Source organism: Alligator sinensis, unplaced genomic scaffold (assembly GCF_000455745.1).
Source record: "Alligator sinensis unplaced genomic scaffold, ASM45574v1 scaffold1186_1, whole genome shotgun sequence".
Lineage (NCBI taxonomy): Eukaryota > Metazoa > Chordata > Crocodylia > Alligatoridae > Alligator > Alligator sinensis.
The window spans coordinates 133,430-139,899 of NW_005843233.1; positions in this window are offsets into that span (position 1 = coordinate 133,430).

Below are 6,470 nucleotides of genomic sequence, written 5' to 3' on the forward strand. Positions count from 1 at the left end.
TGGGGCTCCCTGGGGCTACATCCCCACCCAAAGAGGTTTGTGAAGTTGGGTCACAAGCTCCAAGGGCTCGTTCCAGGGGCTGCTCTCTCTTGCTCAACCCTCTGACTCTGCACAGGCACCCGGCCACTCACCAAGACTTCAGTAGGCCCCCTCAGGTGGGACCGCACTGCCGGCTGCCCCCACCCTCCTCACTCAGTGGCACTTCTACCACCCTGGGGGTGGGGGGAGCACCCAGGTTGAGGGGAGCACCCAACCCAGATCTCCCTAGGCTCCCAAACTGATTTTTGAATCTTGAATCACACCAGACTACCAGTATATAAAACTGTGCCCTAAAAACAGGTCTTATGACCCTTGTGGTTCACTTGACAGACCAAAACCCATCACACCTTTACAGTTACACCATTGTTAGTCCCGTTACTAAGACTGCACTGTGCACCCAGTCTCCCAGCACCCAGCCGGGCTGGACTGAGCAGGGGGATCAGAAGCTGGTGGGTTGTGATTCCTCCAGCTCTGATCTTGTCTCCCCACTGGAGACCCCACATCCCAAGGAACAGGATTCAGCCTGGCCCCTGCATGCCCCCCATATCCCCGTAGGTGGGTGCAGACTGTAGCCCTGCCTAGCTGTGATGGGTGCTTAGTGCACCTATCACTTTAAGAGAAGGGGCTGCTCTAAAAGTGTGCTGCACATGTGGAAGGGCCCAATTAGGGAATCACATGACCAGAAAGGGTGGGGCTTAAGACATATAAGCCTAGGCCCTGACCTGGTCAGGCAAGTCTAACCCTGAGAGCTGCAGGGAGAAGAGGCCCTTAGCAGCAGGGCCACAGCCAGGCTCCTGCCACAGCATCTGGGCTGGGGCAAGCACTGATGGTTTGTGCAGGGACCAATTGGAGGCCAGAAAGTCTCAGCTGGCCCAGAGAGAGAAAGAGGAGTCAAAGGAACAGAGGGTCTGGGGCTTGGAGGGGGAGAGCCTGAGCCCAGGAGGGGCTGAGTAGAAAGGGCCTGGGCTTGAAGCCCATCAAAGGTAGAGATGGAAGTGCCTAGAGGAGAGCGAGTGTAAGCAAGACCTGGGAGTAAGGACAAGCCTGGGCAAGGAGCAGAAAGTGAGGCCAGAGGGCTCAGAGCCTACAGAGGGGCATGTGTTAGCAGGATTAGAGAGCCCAGAGGTCAGGAGCCCAGAAAGGGTGAGTGTGAACCGGGCCAGGGAATATGAAGATCTCATGGGCCCATGATCCTGAAGAAAGGGCCAAAGGCTGAGGAGGGCCACAGCCAGAGACTGGTGGGGCCAGAGGATCCTAGGAGTCTCAACTGCCCTAGGAACAGGGGCAGGGCCCAAAGAGAGGTCACAGCTGGGGACCAATGGGACCAAGGAGCCCATAGTGCAAGAGAGGCAAGGACTGGGGCTGGGAGTACATAGCCCAGGATGGGAGTGGGACAATAGGAAGGAGTATCATCTGTGAGGCATTGGCATGGTCGGAGTCACATAATTGCCTCCTAAGGCCACAGACCCCTGTGCTTACAAGTGCAAGGTCAAGCTGGGGAAGCCCTGGGGCAGCCTCCCCTTATCTAGAAGCCAAGACATCCAGGTGCAGTGGGCGAGGGATGGGGGACTTCCCAAAGATGAGATGGATAAGGCTTAAGGGGCTCCAAGGAGTAACAGTCACCCCCTGGAGCAGACCCCATTACACCGGCTCATGATGAAGCCCAGCGGCTCAAATCCTGTCTGGCGACTCAACCTGCATGCCCCTGATGGCAAATCACAGACTCATTTCCCTTATCTTCTAGGTCAAAGTCCTCCAAAGCCTCCAAGAGCTGAGGAGGGAGGAGGCAGCTGAAGACATAGGCAATGTCACCAGCACTGCATCTCTGCCCTCACCCATGAAATGCCATGGATGGTTCCCATAGCTGGGCTGGGCTGTGAAATCAGGCTGGGGCTGGGATGCAGGGCCCACTATCTGGTTCATGGCTAGGTCCTTGCTGGGTCATGACCGCGCTTCCACTGGTGTAGGCTCCTCCTGCCGTCCTGCCTCCCACATGTGGTCTGTGTTTGATGGGGCAGGGCAGGAAGCTCAGGTGTGGGGGACAACTCTTGCTCTCTGTTCATGGGGGCCCAGTCCCATGTGGCCCCCGGGCTGCCAGAATAAAGGTAACAGTGCTGACAATCACCCGCTTCCCTGAGTGGATTTAGGAGCTAGCTGGACAGTTCTAAAACCTGCTGGGCCTCAGTATGGAGCTACCCCCGGTACCCTGTAACATCTCCTCTCTGGACCTCTATTCAGGCTTCTTCTCCCTGGCCCTCCCTTCCCTTACTTCTTAGCCTCTTGTGAGCTAAGATCAAGTGTAGGGAGTCCCTTTAGTCTGGGATGGAGGATGCCTGCCTGTAGTAACTGGGGCATCCAAACCCCAAGACCTCTGGGCTTGGGCCTGCACATAGAATGCTTGCCAATGGATTTGGGAGTATCTGAAGTCACCGGGTAATAGGTGTGGGATGGAGGATACTTGCTGGTTGTATGCCATACATGGTGTTTGGAACAATGGAGTTCTGCCTGCTCAATCAATATGTTTTTGCCATGATTGAGTTCTGCTCAGTTGATATGATTTGGAACTGATTTGGCTAATTTGTTCTGGAACATGAAATATATTATTCAAAAGAAATAAAATCTCCTCCCTGGCCCCTGCTGATAGGTCTCAGGCCAGCTCCTTCTCACCTCTTTGCACTACCCCAGGTGCAGCACTGGCCTTTTCACCTACCCCACAGCAAAGTGGAGGAGCAAGGAGTCAGGGCAGGGACTGGAACCCAAGTGTCCTTGGCTCTGTGCTCTGTGAACACCTTGGCACTCTGGAGATGCAGAGAAGCAGCTGCCAGTGCCCCAGAGCCCCGGGTTAGGAGACCTGGGTCCCAGCTCTGCCTCTCCATGGCACTGGGTGCCTCCCATTCTTGCTGAGCAGTGGGGGAGACCCAGGGTTTATGAATGCCATTGCTTGGGCTTTCCACTGCTTGCCCCCCCAGTTCCCCAATGGGGCCCAAAGCCTGAGGGTCTTGGGCAATGGTGCAACCAGGCTCTGTCTCTCTCTCTGCTGGGCCCAGCATTCACTGCCAGCTCAGTCCCCTTGCTCCCTTGCTGCAATGGGATGGGGCCACTGGAGCACCATGGGCTAGGGCTTGGGGGATCTCTCCTCCTTACCCTTCTGCTTGGGGCATGACAACCCTGCCCACCCTCTGTGCCACCAGATTGTTTCTCCACTCCCCCATTACCCCTTGTAGCACTGGGCAGAGGTTTCCCCACATGGCCTGGCCTGGCCCCCAAGCTTGGGGCTTTGCCACCAGTTGGAGCAACTGCTTCAGGGAACCCAGTGAAGGGGCAACATCTCTGCCTCTCTGAGCTGCTCTGCGGGGACAAAGACAGGGACAGGGAGGGAACAGGGGACTGATAGACACAGACAGTGCATGTGGCTTCCAGGACAGTGGCTGCTGGGCTAAGGGGCCTCCAGGATGAAGCTGCAGGGTCTTGTGTTTAGGCTGAATAGTGCATCCTGTTTTGGGAGAGGAATATGCAATGGGCTCATCTAGAATATGAACCCAGGACCTCTGTACCCTAAGTCGGATCATACCCCTAGACCAATCATGGGACTTAACTAGTTAATTAACTAGTTAAAAATTTAAAGAAAAGACTAACTTTAAACTTTAACTAGTTAATTTTTTCAATTGTCAACTTTTAACTTTAACTAGCTTGAAAAAAAGGTTAACTTTAACATTTTTAAAGTATAATTTAAAAGCTAAAAAATTTGAAATCCGGCTTTCCCAGAGTTTTTCCTGACACAACCACTCCCTAGGACAGGGGTGTCCAACGTTTTTGAATGTGGGGCCGGATCATGAACTTTTTATCACCCAGTGGGCCGGTGAGCCATATTCAAAGACCTCACAGGAAGCGGTATCACATCAGGAAGTGATGTCATGTGCCAATTGACACCAATGAAGCTGCAGGAAGTGACAATGAAATGGGTCTGGAAATGTGGTTTAAAATCCAATATAAAAACAATATAAAAGCAAAAATGAAATAATACCAAACACTTGACTAAAATAAACACTTTTGCTTCTACTCATCTCTCAATGAATGAAAGAAGCACAATGCAAGTCGACAGATCAAATGTGGAAAAGCTATGAGCCACAGTAGAAGCTAATCAAAGCAAAAAAAATATAGATTTCATAGACATTAGGGCTAGAAGAGACCTCGGAAGATCATCGAGTCCAGCCCCCTGCCCAAAAGGGCAGGAAGTCATTTGGGGTCATAGGATCCCAGCAAGATAAGCATCCAGTTTGCTCTTGAAGGTGTTCAACGTAGGTGCTTGAACCACCTCCGGTGGCAGGCTGTTCCAGACTTTGGGGGCTCAGACAGTAAAGAAATTCTTCCTTATGTCCAGCCTAAAACGGTCTTGTAGTAGTTTATGACCGTTCCACCTAGTTGTCATCCCTTGGGGCGCTCTGGTGAACAAATGTTCCCCCAGATACTGGTGGTCACCCCTGATAAACTTGTAGGTGGCCATCAGATCACCCCTGAGCCTGCGCTTTTCCAGGCTAAAGAACCCCAGGGCTCTCAGCCTGTCATCGTAGGGTCTGCTTCCCTGACCTCTGATCATGCGCGTGGCTCTTCTCTGCACTCTCTCAAGCTTCTCCACATCCTTTTTGAATTGTGGAGCCCAAAACTGGATGCAGTACTCCAGCTGCGGCCTCACTAAGGCCGAGTACAGGGGGAGAATGACGTCCCGGGATTTTCATCATTTTTTTTTGTTTTTGCAGATTTTTCTTCTGTATTGACTTCAGCAGTTTCAGCTTCTGCCTTTCATTTCAGAACAGTACCTTTTAGCAATAAATACCAATCCATTTTCATCCTGTAATAGCATGAAAAATATTGAACTCACCAGCAGAATAAGCTGTACTGCACAAATGTTTCTTGCTAAGTGGGTACTTTACATAGGTTTTTCACCAGTTCCAAGGGACGCCCCTGCCCATTATGGGACAGGAAGGCCTGGGTGAGGGAGATTCCTTACCCTCCATTAATGCTGACCTCAGGAAGGAACATCTTGAGAGGCTGGACACCTTCAAGTCATTCGACCCTGACAGTTTACACCCCAGGGTACTCAAGGAGCTGGCAAGCATCATAGCTCAGCCCCTGGCACGGATCTTTGAGAACTCCTGGTGCTCTGGTGAAGTGCCCGAAAATTAGAAGGAGGCCAATGTGGTGCCTATCTTCAAGAAAGGGAGAAAAATGGATCCGGCAAACTACAGGCCCATCAGCCTGACCTCTATCACAGGGAAGGTCTTAGAAAAGGTTATCAAAGAGACCATTCTTAACAGACTGGCCAATGGCCGCATCCTGAGGGATAGCCAGCATGGGTTTGTTGCGGGTAGGTCTTGCTTGACCAATCTCATTTCCTTCTACGACCAGGTGACCTATCACCTGGACAAGGGAGAAGAGATTGATGTCATATATCTTGACTTCAAAAAAGCCTTCGATCTGGTGTCCCATGATCGCCTCTTGGAGAAACTGGCCAATTGTCGCCTTGGGCCCTCCACGATCCACTGGCTGGAAAATTGGCTCCGGGGTCGGACCCAGAGGGTAGTAATCGATGGAAGTCACTCATCGTGGTGTCCTGTGACCAGTGGGGTCCCCCAAGGCTCTGTCCTTGGACCCATACTGTTCAACATCTTCATTAATGATGTGGACACTGGAGTCAGAAGCGATCAGAACTGGCCAAGTTCGCCGATGACACCAACCTTTGGGGCAAAGCATCCACACCAGAAGACAGGCAGGTTATCCAGGCTGACCTGGACAGGCTCAGCAAGTGGGCGGACGAGAATCTGATGGTGTTCAACGCCGATAAATGCAAGGTTCTCCACCTTGGGAAAAAAAACCCGCAGCATCCTTATAGGCTCGGCAGTGCTATGTTGGCTAGCACTATGGAAGAAAGAGACTTGGGGGTCATCATTGACCACAAGATGAACATGAGCCTGCAATGCGATGCGGCGGCTAGTAAAGCGACCAAAACGCTGGCTTGCATCCATAGATGCTTCTCAAGCAAATCCCGGGACGTCATTCTCCCCCTGTACTCGGCCTTAGTGAGGCCGCAGCTGGAGTACTGTGTCCAGTTTTGGGCTCCACAATTCAAAAAGGATGTGGAGAAGCTTGAGAGAGTCCAGAGAAGAGCCACGCGCATGATCAGAGGTCAGGGAAGCAGACCCTACGATGACAGGCTGAGAGCCCTGGGGCTCTTTAGCCTGAAAAAGCGCAGGCTCAGGGGTGATCTGATGGCCACCTACAAGATCCCCAGTAGCCAGTACCGGGTCGAGCAGCGCTTTACCTCTCGTTGGCCCGTAGACTTCTTGAGTCAGGTAGAGGTCATCCACGCATGAGAGGAAGCGTTGCGACCGCTCAGATTTAGCTGAGCGATCCTCCCACCAGATGTCCGGGTC